At 40.1% G+C, this 17,868-nt stretch overlaps 1 protein-coding gene across 3 annotated transcripts in view; it reads right to left on the reverse strand.

The window, feature by feature from the left end:
• Positions 1–17,868, reverse strand: part of SBF2 (SET binding factor 2) — a 487,110-nt gene that overhangs the window by 424,846 nt on the left and 44,396 nt on the right. The gene's annotated exons all lie outside the window — the stretch shown is intronic.

Genomic DNA, 17,868 nt, shown 5'->3' on the forward strand with positions numbered 1-17,868 from the left:
TATGACCACGGCACCCATTTCTGCCCGGGGCAGTGGGTTGGACCTAATGATCTGTTTAGGTCTCTTCCAACTCTAAGCACTATGATACTATGATAGTTCATCTTAACAGAGTCAAAGACATATATACAACAATCCCTGGAATAGCTTTCCAGAGTCTACCCGTATAATCAAGGAGATAGCTGAAACAGTGGAATAAGAAAAAAATCCTTTGGTGCTTTTCTCTGTATATAGAGAAACTTGCTTATTTCATTACTTTTTCAGGAAAAGCATGTATGCTGATCCTTGCTGAATTTGTTGATACAATTGCTTAGATTATTCAGATAAGTTACATGGCATGAACTACTAAATGCTCCTAGCCATTAGACTATCTTTCTTCTCCTATGGCTATTGAAATTTTAAGAACAATATTTGGTTATTACCTTCAGTATTGCTAAGGGGAAGAAAACAAATTTTAAGAAAGTGGTTGAATGAAGTGAGGGTACCTGGCTGGTGCACAAACAATGAAAAGCTATTCTAAATATAAAGGGGCCACATGAAAGAACATGATGAGGGTGATGAGAAAGAAGGAAATAGAAAAATCGAGAAGCAGGAAACCTGTACAGAATTAAAAGGCACAAATGTGAAAACAGGGTTCCATCTTTAACAACACCTAGCATTATATGCAAAAAACTTTGGATAGACATTATATTTGTTGTGTTATATGCGAGTATCACATTACCTGCGAGTATCATGTGACATAAGTAATGTCTGCCAGGGGCATCTTCCAAACATCATGAGTCCCAACTACTTCGTCTTCTCCTAAACCCTATAGAGATTGTCTTAAAACTGTATATTGTGAAGTTGTGTGTATACTGTGAGGTTCCATTATTAGTAATACCATAAAATGTATATTACACACTAATAGCAGATATGGGTATTTGATAGCCACAATAAGTGTCCTATCCCATTCTGAAAATTGCTAAGCTTTTACTCTCAAGGACAAAATGCAGTACTGAGGTCACATTTTGAAAAAAGTGAAAAAAGTATTCCTTGCAACGGTGTCAATTTGGTCTCTTTTCAAATTTAATTGACTATCCTCTCATACTTGAAGTTTGTGACAGTTAAAACTACTTCCACGTTCCTGCATTTTTAAAATAATTCTCTTTCCAAAAAACTGAAACGGTGTTACTCATTGCTGGTGAGGAATCCTTTAACTTTTGCTGGCTAATCTTCCATATTCTAACATGTTGTAGTTAGGTGAGCTGCTAGTGTAACAAGTTACACCATAAATGTTACCCCCTAAAAACAGGAGTTTGGTACATACTAAACTTCCAAAAAGGTATTTTGTTCTATTTCTCTTAAGTGGGCAACCAGGTGGTTTGCAAAAGTCTTAGGACAAAATCATATACCAGAGAAAGCAATTCTGAAAACTAAAATAAATCATGTAACTCTCTATTTTGTGACTGCCAAAACACTTAAAAGGCAGAAAATTCTCCATAAAGAGGACCTCCTCACAGACTGCTCCTGACCCTATTTTCAAACTACCCAACCACTGGATATCAGGGTGGTATTATTATATTTGTGTATTTGGTTTTTTTTAATACTGAACAGACCAATGGCTCTCTTTCCATTTTGTAGCTTTTTAATTGCGTTTCCCTACCAGGAATAAAGTTAAGATGACAGAACTATCTTCTCAGGCAGCATCTTTCCTAAGAGCAAGCATCCTCCCTAAGGGGAGGAAGAAAGGAGAGAAAAGAATAAGGACAATGGACTTAAAAGCAGACTTCCACAAACTCAGGGACTTGGCAGACAAAATCCCTTGGGAGGCAAGTCAGAGAGGAAAAGGAGTTCAGAGAGCTGGCTATACTTTAATGAGGCACACTTAGGGCACAGAAGCAAGCTGTCCCAGTGAGGCAGAAGAATGGGAAGTCTAGTAGGAGACCAGCGTGGATAGACAGCAATCTCTTCAAAGAGTTGAAACTGAAAAAGGAATCCTATAAAAATGGAAACCTGGTCATAATAATAGGGAAGAGAATAAGAGTATTGCATGGGCATGCAGGGAAAAAATTAGGAAGGTCAAGGCACAATTTGAGATGCAGCTGGCAAGGGACACAGAAGGCAATAAAAATATATTCGACAGGTATGTCAAAAGTAGATTCCATAAGTCCCTTTGAGAATGTGGAAGACAATCTAGTTACAGATTCTGCAGAGAATGCTGAAGTATTTAATGCCTTTTTTACTTCAGTTTTCACAAATAGGGGCAGCTAATAGATGACAAATGCAGTCAGCAGCAAAAACAGGAAAGGAGACAAACAGCCTAGAACAATGACCGAACAGGTTAGGCATTACTTATAGAATCTAAATCTTTTCAAGTTGGTATGACCAGAAAGGATGCACCCTAGGGTACAGAATGCATTGGCTGAGGTAATTTTGGAGCTATTGTCTATCTTCTTCGAGAACTCACAGAGGCCAGGTGAGGTCCCAGATGACTGGAAAAGGGAAGATATATTACCCATCTTTAAGGGGAACAAAAAGGATCTGGGGAAACTATAGACTGGTCAGTCTGACCTCTATACCTGGGGAGATCATTGGATTAGGTTCTCAAGGAACCCAGAAGATAACAAGGTGATCAGGAAGAGCCAACACAGATTTACCAAGAGCAAGTCATACCTGACCAACCTTATTTCCTTCTATAATAGGGCAACAGGCTCAGTGGATAAAGGGAGAGCAGTGGACATGGTATATTTTCATAGTTGTTTGGGGCTGGAAGGGACCTTACAGCAAGACTTTTGACACAATCTCCCTCAACATTCCCATTAACAAGCCAAGGAAATACAGACTAGACAAGAGTACTATAAGGGGGATACATATCTGGCTGGATCATCGTACTGATCTAGTCCTCAACGGCTCTATGTCTAGTTGAGAGAAGGTATTAAGTGGGGTACCAGACAACACTGGATCTGGTATTGTTTAATACCTTCAGTCATACTTTGGATGATGGGATCAAGCGCATACTCAACAAATTTGTAGATGACACCCTGTTGGATGGAGTTGTGGACACTCCAGAAGGTAGGGCTAGGATCCCAAATGACCTGAATAGACTGAAAAATGGTCAACAATCAATTAATCAGATGAGATTCAATAAGGACAAGTGCAAAGTCCTGCGCTTGAGACGGAATAACTGCATGCACAAATACAGACTGGGGAATGACAGGTTACAGTGCAGTACTAACAAAGAAGTACCTGGAGGTTACAGTTGACCATAAGCTGAATATGAGCCAACACTGTGTTCTTGTTGCAAAAAAGGCCAACAGCATCCTGGGTTGTATTAACAGGCATGTCACTTGCCAATCGAAGGAAGTGATTCTTCAGCTCTATTCAGCACTAGTGAAGCCTTGCCTTGGGCACCACACTTCAAGAAGGATGTGGACAGTTTGAAAAGGGTCCAGCACAGGGCAACAAAAATGATCGGGGGTCTGGGAGACAAGACTTATAAAGACAAGGTGAAAGAACTAGGACTATTTAGCTTAGAGAAAAGAAGATGGAGGAGAGATTTGGTAACTGTCTGCAGATATCCGAAGGGCAATAATAGAGAGAAAGGAGATAGGCTTTTCTTTGTGGCCATAAGGGACAGGACTAGGAGCAATGGCCTCAAGCTGCATCAGGGAAAATTTAGGTTGGAGATAAGGAGGAACTTTCTGACTATGAAAGTGATCAAGCAATGGAACAGACTACCTAGAGAAGATGTGGAATCTCTATCCTTGGATACTTTTAAAAGCAGGTTAGACAGACACTTGGCTAGGATGGTTTAGTCAGGGTGATTCTGCCTTGAGCAGGGGGCTAAACTAAATTACCTTGTGAGGTCCCTTCCAGTGCTATTTTCCTATGATTCCTATGATTTTATATTTTTCAAAAGTCTTGATCTAGGATAGCTCCCCTACTTTTAAAAAATAGATGTGGGCATACCTTTGTTTTACAAAAGATGCTTGGCACCTTACAATACAGACATTCAGGGTGCCTACAGACAAAGTGCCGTAAGTTATGGCCACTAAACCATGCCCTCCCCCCCCCCCCCCCACAACAGACCTGTTGGAACAAGGAGGGCATGGAGTTTGCTTGCACTGACCCTGGCCGGCAGGTTGGGGTACTCCAGCAGCCTCCAAGGAGACTGCTGAACCCTTCTTCTCCCCATCTCCATCCTCCCCAGCTCCCTAGCCCCTATGCCCACTGACAGCTCTGGACCTGTCAGTGAGGGTGGGAGCAGCAGTAAAACTGCCAGAGGCTTTGAATGACCAGAGGCTGGGGAGGTGGGGGGCAGGGTGAAATGGAGCCTCCCCGCCTTACAGCTACCCACCCAGGTACCCTGGCTGTCGGTACTGGTGGGAGTCAGGTTGGGCCCATGAGCTAAGGGAGCTCCATTCCAAACCGTGCACCCCTGGCCATTCAAAGCCACCAGGAGCACCATACTACCACTGTCAAGAGGTCTGGGGTGGGGAAGGGAGGAAGCCCCCCATCTTGCCTTGCAGGCCCAGCCCAGCTCCTCCCAATACCCTAGCTGGGGTAGCTGGGAGGGGCTGCGAGGTAAGGAGGGATCTCTTCCCCCACCCAGGCCTCTTGACAGCAGCAGCATGGAGCTGCCAGCTGCTTTGAATGACCAGAGCTGGTGAGGGGGGCCGCAAGGTGAAATGAAGCCCCCTTGCCTCATGAGCCAGGCCTGGCCCAGCTCCCCCAAGACCCCAGCCAGGGTAGCTAGGAGGGCCCAAAGGTGAGGGGGCTCAGTTCCACCCTGCCACCCCCCCCCCAGGTCCGGCCATTTAAAACAGTTGGCAGCTCTGTGCCCCACTGGCACCCCACAAAGCAAGAAAAAATAGTACTCAAGGGAACACAAGTTCCCCAAGGCTCTCTGCTTTAGGGCAAGCACCTTAATCTAATACCTCATTTGACCAGGGTTAATTTTTTGCACAATTGGCCATTTAAAAAGCATTCTGCAGCTGTATCTGTGTTAAGTCATGGCTGTAGAGCCCTTTCAGGGGCCTGGTTGTGTGAAAAATGTAACTTGTGTAAGCACCCTCAGTTTTTGACAAATGATTTCGCCCCTCTCTCCTTATCAGGGTGAAACTAAATTTTAAAGAGAGGTATACATTCTAACTGTTCATTCTAATAATAAATTTAAAACCGTTTACAAATTCTCTTTGACAAAAGATAGGGAATTGTAAGTTTATCTTACACTTTTTTATTTTGAAATAGATTATTTCATATTTATCTGCACTGAAAAGCATTGCAGCATTTACAGCATGGATAAGTCAAGGAAAACTGCAATAAAGTATACTGTTCCATAAATATAAGCCTGTAACTATCTTTTCTAAACCAAACGTACTTTGTGAGGTCACAGTAAGTATTCAGCTGTTTAGAGTCCAGTAAGCAGCTTTAATTAAATTAGCTCATTTTGCAAAGCATGAAGTAAGTAAAGCTATTCATACTTTGAAAACGAGCGCAGGAAATAATTTACAAAAGTCTTTCTACATTTAGAGATAAAGAGAAAGAAGTCTGTTCATTTCATTTGAAAGCAGTTTGTCTAAAAATTGTTGTAGGAGTACTGCACCGAAAGGAAAGTTCATGTTTCCACAATAATCTCCTATATAAATGCATTGTGGGGGCATATTTTGTTTCTAAATAATCACAGGGATTTTTTCCCCTAAATAATTACAAACTTTTTTTTTAGGTTCACCATAAAACTTTTTAAAATGAACATTCACATAAGATTCTGAAAGTCTATAAAAGCAGAGCAATGCTTTGAAGCTCTCTCTGTTCTGGGGACTGAAGAAGCAATTGATTGGGAGAAGATGTTCTGGTTTATTTTTCTTTACAGTGTATATGCCATGTTCCCATTTCTAGAAGTCTTTTTTTTTAATACTTTTAGAAGTACTTACCTCATACTTGGCTCAATAAAGAAAGGGTAATCTAGAAGTTAATCCCTGGCTAATGCTACCAGACAGAATACAACCTAGAATAAAATTCAAGCCTGGCAGTAGTAGATGCAATACCATGAAAATTAATTAAATTGATCCCAGTTCACACCATAACTGAATAAGACTTAGTTATATTACTTCAGTTGCACTGAAAACAAAGAAACTATAGTAGCCCAAACATCAGTTTCATGGAACGGGTCAATATTTCATATGTATGTATTTTAAATTTTACAGATATAGTTTACATTCTATTTTTTTTTAAACTTGATTCTAATCTCATCAGCAGGTGTTGAACACATGTAGGAAAATGGGGGAAAAAATCAGTTTAATTAAAAAAATGAAAGCTGCAACAGACAACTCAAGGCTGGAACAAAGTATAGAATGAGAAAAGAAAAAAACAGACCTAATTGAAGACATGCTTGTAGTACAGCAAAGAAATGAAACAAAACTAATTCTGTATTACAAGAGAGGCTGGATTATAAAGTCAATCTGAAAAATTACTATAAAACCCAAGAGTTCATGTTCTGCAATCATAGCATCCATGTTCTGCATTTGTTATGGAAGAGTACTTTAGAGTGACCATGCTTTCTCTTCTATAGGAAATACTCATCTTCTCTACTAGAGAGAGATTTATGTATTGCACTTTAGACCCTGGAGATAGCCAGTCTTTCAGCGCTGAGGGTATCACAATACAATGGACCTAGCATAGTACCCAACAAACTGAGATGACTAGAAAATTTCTAGGACTACAAACTGGAGCTCTGCTAGGCACATAAAATTCAGTGTGATTTTATTTCGAAGAATTTTCTAAAGCCTCACTGAAAACCTAAGAAAGCAAGGAATGGAGACACATTGTTGTGACAAAGTGGAAATTCTAGAAGGATCCTGAATCACCAGAGTCTGTCTTTCTTCTGCGTCCTCCAAGCAGGAACCCACTGATTCACAGTTTACGGCATAAGGGGTTCTCTCTCCCACAAATGGGAAGGTACCTCTAAACATCTCTAATGCCAGAGTCAAGGTACAAATTTCCTCTTACACTTACCCTCACAGGAGTCTTACTAATGTTACTGCTTGGCAACCTGCTGTAGAAAATAGCAATAAAATCTTTAACTTAACATTTGAATAAAGCTAGTAGACTATATGACAGCATACACTGAAGTTCTGTGTAAAGGCCTGCAAACAGAAAATGGAAGAGGCAGACATTTCTGAGCTGCAGACCCTGTACCACCATCATCTTTGAAAGACTCCCACCTGGCAGCTGCTGCCTCATGCTCCGGCTATGGTAGGGGGGAAGGGCACTGCAGCACAGTCTGTCAGGTCTGCCGGATGAACTGGCAGTCAATATCACACACAGAGCTCTGGTACTCAAAATGGATTTTCTATCTTACTAAATTAAAAATAGACAATTCAAGTGAGCTTTGCTACATTATCATCATTTACTACTGATACAATTTCTAACTTCTAAAGTCTTTGGTTCATATAGTTCATATGGTTCATATTGTGACTTATGAAGTAGTAACAAGACAATCCATTTAAAAAACAAAGCCATGAATTGCAAATAATTGAACCATTAATAAAGCTAACAGCACAGCTGACCACGAAATAAGGACAAAAATAACTTCTCAGTATTTTTTCTTCTGTAAAAGTCCTGAGAAACATAATGTATGTATTCAAATCTTTAGAAATAACTAACCTGTTTATGATAAAAATTCAGACACAATATTGCAGAGTGTGCAATATATTTGATACAATATTGTATCATTACAATGATACAATATTGTAAACCACCTTCCTACTATTGCCATAGAACTGGTGTGTGACCAATTAAAAAAAATAGACTTGTATAAATCAGCAGGCCCAGAAGAACTTCATCTGAGGGTGCTAAAGGAGATTTCATAGATTTCATAGACATTAGGGCTGGAAGGGACCTCGGAAGATCATCGAGTCCAGCCCCCCGCCCAAAGGGCAAGAAGTCAGCTGGGGTCATAGGATCCCAGCAAGATAAGCATCCAGTTTCATCTTGAAGGTGTTCAATGAAGGCGCTTGAACGACCTCCGGTGGCAGGCTGTTCCAGAGATGACTGAAGTCATAGCAGAACCCCTGGCAAAGCTCATCCAAACCCCTGGCAAAGCATCAGAGATGTCCCTGAGGACTGGAAAAGGGTCATTGTTGTGCCCATCCTCAAAAAGGAGAGGACGGAGGACTCAGATAACTATAGGCCAATTAGCTTAACTTCTATCCCAGGGAAAATCCTGGAAAAATTCATCAAGAGGTCTATATGTGATAGGCTTGCAGAAGGTAGGATTCTGAACAACAGCCAGCATGGCTTCAGCGCAGGCAAGTCTTCTTGTCTTACCAACCTCATCCCCTTTTATGATCAGGTAACTCACCACACCTGGATAAGAGAGAAGAGGTTGACATTGTATACCTTGACTTCCAAAAAGCTTTTGATCTGGTATCCCATGTTCTCATGAGAAAATTGGAAGATTGTGGGCTTAACTGTGAGACAGTTAGGTGGGTAGCAAGCTGGCTACGGGATAAGGTCCAGAGAGTTTTACTAAATGGATCAGTGTCATTTTGGTAAGAAGTGACCAGTGGTGTCCCTCAGGGGTCAGTGCTTAGTCTAGTGCTTTTTAACATCTTCATTAATGACTTGGATGTGGGGGTGAAAAGCTCACTGGCCAAGTTCGTGGATGACACCAAGTTATGGGGAAGCATGATCACGCTTGAAGATAAGTTAAAAATACAGGCAGACATAGACAGGCTGGCAAGTTGGCCAGATCAGAACCAGATGAGGTTTAACATCGGGAATTGTAAAGTGTTCCACCTGGGGACAAGCAGGCAACGCCAATCTGACCACCACTACGAATGAAAGAAACCTCAAGGTAATAACTACAGTATGAACATGAGCCGGCAGTGCGACACTGTAGCCAGCAGGGCAAATAATACTCTGGCATGCATCAATGAATGCATCTCCAGCAAAACCAAGGAAGTGATTCTTCTGGTCTACTCAGCATTGGTGAGACTGAAGGTGGAGTAATGCATCCAGTTCTGGGCACCACGCTTCAACATGGATGTGGAAAAGCTTGAGAGGGTCCAGAGAAGAGCCACCTGTATAATCAGAGACTTGCATGGCAAACCATACGAGGTAAGGCTGAGGGACCTGGGACTCTTGTGCCTGAAGAAGAGAAGGCTGAGAGGGGACTTGGTAGCAGCTTGCCGCTAGATCAGGGCTCAGTAAACAACTGTTCACCAGGGAACTCTCATGGAAAATCAGGAGCAATGGCCACAAACTCCTGGAAGACCATTTCAGGCTCAACATTAGGAAAAACTTCTTCACAGCCAGGGTGTCCAGACTGTGGAATAAGCTCCCTCCAGAGGTGGTACAATCACCTACCCTGGAAATCTTCAAAAAGAGACTAGATGGCCAACTTGCTGGGGTCACCTGACTCCCAGTTATCTTTCCTGCTTGGTGCAGGGAGGGCTGGACCTGATGATCTTCTGAGGTCCCTTCCAGCCTTACAATCTATGAATCATCCTTTTGTGAATAACAGTAAACATTTCTATGCGGTATGTTGAAGATCTACAAATATGGTTGAAAAATCTATTGCTGGATGTCCAGTATTTACAACATGCAACATAAATGGGGAATCAAAGTGCCTTAAACCTGCCCTCAGAAGAGGCACTCTACAGATATTTCACTTATCACCTGATAAATTCAGTTGCTGGTGAAAAACTTTAAGCTTTAAGACCAAATGTGTTTTCTCAAGCTTTGATGGGTTTCAAAGGCACCAGTCAGTCGGATGTATCTAATTAGCAGAGAATGCAATGTTGCATAAGAGTAAGCAAAAACATTTCCAGAGTTCAGATCATGAGCAAACAGACAAATGATAAGTGAACAAAAGTACATTTTTGCACTAAATATAGTAAAGAGCTGCATAAGCTTACCACTTCAACAAGAAGAGGAAATACAACAAAGGCCATCTATGCCAAGCTTATATTTTCAACTAAGTACATGGTTTTGAGTGTTTAGTAAGATGTATCTCTGTTAGCAATCTGACTTTTTATATATGGATACTTTCCACCTCTTCCAACCAAAGTTCTGGATATAAATCTTTTTAGAAAATTCTGATATGCCTGAAAATTTGGCTGTGAGAAGACTGAGAAATTACAAACATCGTAATTTATCTGGCCTCTAAACAAACTTTTTTTTGTAGAGATAAAACACTGTTACCAAAATAAGTTGTTTCTATGGATGCTTAATGTTAGGTATAAAAATTTTGACTATATCTTATTTTTGAAACTTAAGACTTCAGATTTCACAGGAAAAACCAGGTTACTGCTGGCTATTCCAAAATTTCTTTCACCAAAACTATTCTTTTGCAACTAAATGCCAGAGGATTCCTGTTTTATGAACTCCTCTAAAAGAATTACTTCTACTGAAGGAAGGGAACAGACTTAAAAAGTAAACCAACAAAGACTGCTTTGCATGCCACTTTTTGCTTAAATTAAGTTTGCCATAATATCCAATGCACTGCAAAAGAAATGTCAGTTCTGTATACCACAGTCAATGTGCCAGAACAACTTTTAAGCTGCTTCAACAGGAGTTACTTATTACAGATATGGTTAAAAATTAACAAGCTTTTTTGCTTTTTGTTTATAAAAGTTCTTCCTGAAAGACATGAATTCTATTTTCAAGGACTTCTTCTATTCTTATGGGCAGCTCAAGATTGAGGATTAAAGACTGGTATACAGAGATCCTCAGGGACTTTAATCCTAATACTACTTCACTTTTCAGACAGCATCTAGCCAGGGGTTTAAACTGCTTTAACTTCACACCTGTTGCTAGTTAGGCTTACTGAGTGCCCCTCTGTAGGCAAACCATTATATGCGTCTGTTTTATTACTGCTCAACTATCCTCTTTAAAAATGAGTTTTTAGCATATGTCATGCTTCCAGGCTGATACAGAGAAAACACTCCTTTCTACTTCACAAAAAGCAGGTTTTCTTCTTCTGGGCACTCTTAGCAAATTCACATGCAGAAAACTAACAGCAAAGAAAATGACAAAAGGTGATTTTTTTTTCTAGAATAATTTGAAGCTATACAGCATCTACCAGGAGCAGCCAGGATACCAGCATCTACAAGTCTACCAGGACCTAAACTAGATGATCCACCACATGTTCTAATGTCCTGCAACTCAATAACTGGAAAGGAAGAAGATGAGTAAATCTCTCTGGGACTGCAATATTGTGTTATACAGATATTCCACCTACAATAATAAAAGAAGGATAAATACAGGATTTTGTCTTATTATATTTAAAAATATAAAACTTTGCAAAAGCTTAAATCAAAAGTGGCATAAAGAAACAGAGCACAATATTCAAACACTTTTTATAAAAATGTGGAAAGGCCTATCTACAGCTTCTACAGGGAGCTTCTCTTCATATTGGAGTTCCTCATACGCACCTGGTAAAACTGCTCAGTATTGAGGCTTCAATATAAATTTTCTTAAAAGAGCTCAGAAGGATTCTCATACCTATTTTTATACCCTGCCTTTGGCTCTGTAGAATACCTTTTCTGCATTCTGCTAGCATTAACCACCTTTGCCTGAATGATCACATTCTTAATTTGAGTCCCTCCAAGAATCTTAGCAGTTTGCATGTATCAGAAATAGAAATGAGAGAAGTATTTGCCTCACTTATTCCGAAAGATCTAGTTCTGAGATGTACAAAGTTTGTATACCTAAATGCGGATGACAGAAGTATGTCAGTCAAAAGGGCTATTTACAAGTGACATACTGTAGCCAGTCAGGCAAAGCACTTAAGAGCCTTTTAATAAACAGTCTAAGAAAGAAAACTAAGCCAAAACTCCACTCCTAACTCCCAAAAGACACTGGGTCAGAACTGCACATCTCAGAATATACAGAGCTGGAGTACAAAAGGAAATCCAGGTAAAGGATTCCAACCTTGAAGATTCTGAAATGCTTTAGGAAATGAAATATCACCTGTACATAATGTTAATTCTTTGGGCAAGGTTCCTCTTTTCTGCCATATTTCATGATCTGAGCTTGATTATGCAAAAAAAAAAAGAAAATTAAATAATATATTACAATTACCAAGTACAAAAGAAACCCAAGTACCATATTTTTTCACATACAACATACCTCCAAATAAGACCACCTCTTTTTTTTCTTTTTTTTTTTTGGGGGGGGGGGGGGAAGGAGACAGAATAGAGGGGATTTCCTCCAACCAGTTAAGGTCACATAGAGCAGAAAAAGAAACTAATCTTCAGCTTGCTCACTGCCCCTTTTCCCCAGGCAAAACCTACAGCTTTAACACTTTCACAGCTGAGTTGTCTGCTGCTAAAGACTGGCCTCTAGGTGAATCTAGGATGTTAAAAAGAGCTATAAACAGTCTGCAGGACTCTGAAATAGGAGAAGAAAAGACCAGGCATTGGTAGTTAATAAAAAACAAAATTGCCAAAGAAAGGACAGCTTGAATATCAAGACCATTAAAAAGAAGAGAGGAGCATTAACACCTGAGGACTGACAAGCAAACAGTAGGAATTGGATGGATTATAATGACAGGTAATTAGTTGTGTTAGTCTGGAGTCAGGCAGAAGGCAGGGTAGATCTGCACCTTTGCAGACCAATTAAATTAGAGATGTATAACATAAGCATCTTATAAATAAAGTCCTCTGCTTACAAAAACTTACGCTACACATCTGTGATTTAGTTAGTCTATAACAATTATAATGAGCTATGAAATCAATTGACCCCATCAATACTGCCCGACTAGAAATGCCACTACAGCTGTTGCTGGGCAGCTGCTTTTGAAATCTGAATGGGCCAGGAATCAAAATGGGTGCAACCATACCACTCTACCTCATGCCTGGATCTTCCCCTACGGGACTCAGACCCTCCCCCTCCATGCAGCTGCTGGAGGGAAGGGAAAGAAAAGAAACAGCAGCCATCTTGCAATGTTTCTATGGTTCTATTCTGGGCAGAAAAAATCATCTTTCCCATTCAAGACATACCCCAATTTTTGGGGAAAAGTAAGCATAGTATTTATTTAGTGATTATGTAAAGTGTATTAGGGTGTACATTTCAGAACAGTTACACAAGAAGTTTGCAAAGGAAGACTATAATACAAAAAATAAAGCCTTTAATGTTTCTGTGAAACTGTGCTATTTACAGCAGCAAAAGAGCTCAATTGTTTTCATACTTTTGTATTTTCTCAAGATGTTAATACATATAGTTCCAAGTGCTACACTGCAACTGAATGATCTAAATGTCTTTTCTTAGACTGTATTTCAACAGTAATTGTAATGTGCTAATCTCACTGTTTACAGTGATGGTCTCCAATAACATACATCACTACAGAAAATAACTAAGCCCCTAAAGTGCTAGTATTTTTAACCGTCTTTTTTTTCAAAAGGATTTATTTTCCAAAATTTAAAAATTGTACAGTATTTTGCATTTCATTTCTATGGGAACTTAAATCTACAAGCCAAGATTTTCAGGACACAATCTAATACTAGGCACTTAACTAAGCCGCTCAGTTGTCAAATAGTGCCAAGGTCCCCAGCAGTTTGCATTTACTTCAGTGAAAGTTGCCAAATGCTCATCTTATTCAGGTACCCATGTACAAATCCAAGGCTCTAACCTGAGCCATAACTGCTCATGGAGTTTTTAGTTCTAAATCACTGAGGTGCTTCCATAAATCCTACTCAATCTCTTGTGAAAGTTGAATCAAACAAAAAATAAGTCGCTGTTCTTACTGGTAAACAGTAGCAACTGGCAATCACAGAAGATAAATACAAATAGCCACTCTGGGTTCATTCTCCAAAACACTCTCATGTCACTGGTTGTTAGAGAAAGGGACATGACATTTGGGAAAAATTCATATGAAAATTCCTTTTTTATTCATATGGAGTCCGAGAACCTGAAGCACTGCATTTATGCCTTTCTTTAAAGCCTTACAGTTTTCTTCTTAATGAGCTAATCTACTATACAAAGCCAAAAAAATGTTTTCAGTAAACCAATCTTAGAGGATTTAATTCAAGCAGCAAAAACATGACAAAACATACGGAGCAAGGACTTTCTGTTTAAACATGTAAAGAAACACCACACTTTAAAGTTAGGCAATCTTTTACCAAAACAAATCAACCACCAGTCCCCTGGGAAAAGCTGGAAGAGGAGACAACACTTCTCTTTATAATATCATAAGTAACAGACAATGCATTTTATGATCTAGTTCACGGGAAGAGTTTTATACAATTTTTTCTCCCACTGGTCATTCTTTTTGGCAACAGAGTAATAAAAGGTTCACCTTTTAACATCCAAGCAATGTGCACATGACTCTTCACATGCACAATGCTCCCGATTCATGCTGACTCAGAGCAAAGACATCTTATCTCTACGTGACTGCACATGTGTACAGATGCAACTGTGCAAATGCAATCTGCCCACAAAAATGCCTAAGTAGTCCCACATGAAGCTTTCAAATCATAGATTTAATATATAATTCATGGAATACATAACACAGTACTACAAACATCAGCTTTCTCCTTTCCACAATTAGAAAAAAAAAAATCACTTGTTGCCAGCATTAACACTAGTTTTCAAAAACTACACTGCAAAGCAGCAAAAAGAACTTTATTGTGTTTCAGACATAAGCATCATCTCCTGCTCATTTTCCCAAATTCATCCAATTTTCCAGTCTACAATCACATATCTATCTGCTCACGGGACGAAACATAGAAAGGAAACAAAATCTGTAATCATAAGAGGAAAAAAACCCTAATTTAATCTCTGTAAGAAATCACAGAAGTTAGAAAAGCTTTCAATCTTTCAAAAGAAACATCCTTTCCCCAACCATGACATTTGACTTTTTAAATGATGTTCTCAACTGTTATATAATCAAAACAACAGCAGTATATGTTGGTCAGCTGATGAAGAGGGATTATTTCCCCAAATACCAATGAGGCCAGTTTAAGTATTTAGTGCCAAAACTAGATTCCTAATGAAGACATGCTCACATCAGAAGTCTACTATACACTTTAATCTAATTATATGCTCGCCTAGTATAAATAGCTAATTTTTCACCAACTGCTAACAAAGAAAGGCTAGAACAGTGATAAATTATTCTCTCTTATAAACATCACCTCACCTTTCTGAAGTAAAATTTACCATTCACCTACAATTTATGAAGTTTTCACACCCTGTAAAACACCTCTTACCAGTAGTGTACATGAAGCTAAATAAAAATTCAGCATTTAGTTCATTTGCAACATTAGTATGAATGTATCTTCTAGACTTGCATCATTTTAGGCTGGTTTTAAAACATCACTATTTAAGATTAAGTTTGCTTCACTGTAAATGCAGAAAACTGAAAAATGATAAAAGAATCTAGCAAAAACCAACAGTAAAAAGGGGGGGGGGGGTTGGAGGAGGGAATAAACTGCTTCTAACAGAGAATTTAACCTCCATAAATCTTCTAGTTTTAACTTGCATTATTAACTCTCACTTCCTTAGTTAGGCACTATTAAAAATACATAAGGAAGAGAGAGAGGTAGTTTTCCATGTCAGTCTAAAGCAGGAGCAGGCAAAATACAGTCTGTGGGCCCTCCAACCTGTAGGCAGGTGCCTACCAATTGACTGTATGCAGCCCGTGGCTGCCCCTGCAGTACTCCACATGGGGCCAAGCCCTACCTGCTACTGCTCAGGGCAGTCCACGTCACTCTCCCTGATGGCCCGAGCCAGTGTGTGCAGCTTCCCAGCAGGGTTGCTCCCGGTGCAGATGCAGCCGCCTGAGCACTCCTCCTTCTGCACTGCTCCAGGTAGCAGGTAGGACAGGAAAGCAACAGGGGGCCGTGGGGATGCATGCTGGGCAGCATATACTCTCCAGGTTGGGGGAAAGCTGCAGCTGAGTGACTCCTGTTCCAGTACATGGGGCTCCAGCTCCAGTTCCCAGCTGCCTTCCACCCACTTGGCAGCCTACAGATGGCTGCTCGTTGCACCAGGCAGGTGGAGTGGGTAGAAGGTGGCTGGGAGCTAGAGCAGGAGCTGTCTGGCTGCAGCTTCTCCCCAAAATGGGAGGGCATCTGCTGCCCAGCATGCATCCCCATGACTTCCCAGCACTACCTGCTGCCCAGAGCAGTGCAGCCTGGGCAGGAGTAGGAGGAGCTGCTGCTGGAGGTTGGGGAGGCCAAGTAGTGCCCGAGTAGCTGTGGCAGCAGCCTTGCCAGGAAGCTGTATGTGCTGGCCAAGGCCAGGTCAGGTGTGGGCAGAAGTGTACCATGGGCTTCCCTGAGCAAAAGTGGACCGGGCTCAGACTCAGGCGGAGCACACTGGGGGCAGCTGTGGGCTAGACGTGTGCGGTGGACTGCACCTGCTCTACACTGCCTGGGCAAGCTCTGCTGCACGCATCCCATCTCCTAACCCCCCCCCCCCCCAACGACACCAAACCAGATTCCAGGACCTAAAATGAGGGCAGCCTCCCGCACAAACGAGTGCACCCATTTCCCCCACACCCCTGCACACACTCACCCCTCCCTACACACAATATACAAGAGTAAGATTTTATTTTTGAGCTATTATGCAATTGTCTCTATATATACTACTCAAAAAAAACCATAAGTCAGGAGAGATTTTTTAAAATAAAATTAAAATATGTTATAATAGATGTTTGATTTTTAGTATACAATTTTTTTTTTTTATCTGTAATCTGTTAAAATTATATCTTCAAAATATTTTGCGTGTGCAGCCCTTGACAACACACCAAAACTCGTTAAATTGCCCTTGGGCTCAGGGTAGGTAGAAAGAAGGCAGGGTGGCACCCTACTCTCAGTAAATCTATTCACAGCATCTGATGAAGTAAGCTGTACCCTACCAAACTCATACCTCTCTTAACAAGTTCATCTATAAGGTGCCACCCTTCCCTGCCTTAAGTACTGCAGTCTTCTGTGGGATGAGTTAATAAGGCTGGACATGCTCAAGAGGTAGAATGTATTTTACAGTAATGACAACTATGAAAATGTCCCATGACTACAGAGCAAACCTGTACCATTTTAGATTATTATATTCAATAAGATTTCATTACACACATTATATAAACCAGATTCTAATCAAGTTTTTTTGTGCAGACAGATTTTCATAACAGAAATTCATGCCAATGAAGCTTTTATTTGTCAAACTGATAAATGAGACTTGCTGGGGTAAACATCACTTTTCCCACTGAGTTCTGTGTTTTAAGTACTCTATGTCCCGTAGAATGTAATCTAATGCCTAGTTGTTTTTGTGACATATTTGTACAAAGTCTGAGTAAAATGTATTTTCAAACATTTATTCTAAATTTGATTTTCTATGTGGTCTCCAAAACAGGAGTTTTGAAAGATACTGGCTCACCATTTAAAAAGATGCACTCAAAACCACATGGTTGCTTTTCCATGGTATGCATTTCTAATCTCTCATATTTCACAGATTACTTGCAGGGTCATTAATCCCTTTATTCTTCAATGTAACTGAAGTACTAAAAAAATCTAATATAGTTTTTCTTGTATGATCTTTATGAAGAATTTTGAAGCCTCATGAGCCTTTCAATTTTATTCTTTCCAATTACATATATCCTGATAGCCTGTGGAGACTGAGATTCCTTTAGACATTGCCTAAACATTTCCAGAATCTTCATATCTATCTTCCATTTTTCTTTGTTTGAACCCAGTCAAATACCACTTGTAGTCCATACTTCTCCAAGTAAAATCATCAAGCATTCCTTTCTATGACTCAATGTCTATTATTGTTGGCTCATGAATAAGCCTAAGTGAAGTTTTGATTATGCTTTGATTGTATATGTTCATGAACATAAAGAGGGATTCTAGAAGTTCCAGAAGATATAAGATAATTCTCAGTGATCATAAG

The sequence above is a fragment of the Alligator mississippiensis genome, chromosome 2 (genome assembly GCF_030867095.1).
Source record: "Alligator mississippiensis isolate rAllMis1 chromosome 2, rAllMis1, whole genome shotgun sequence".
Lineage (NCBI taxonomy): Eukaryota > Metazoa > Chordata > Crocodylia > Alligatoridae > Alligator > Alligator mississippiensis.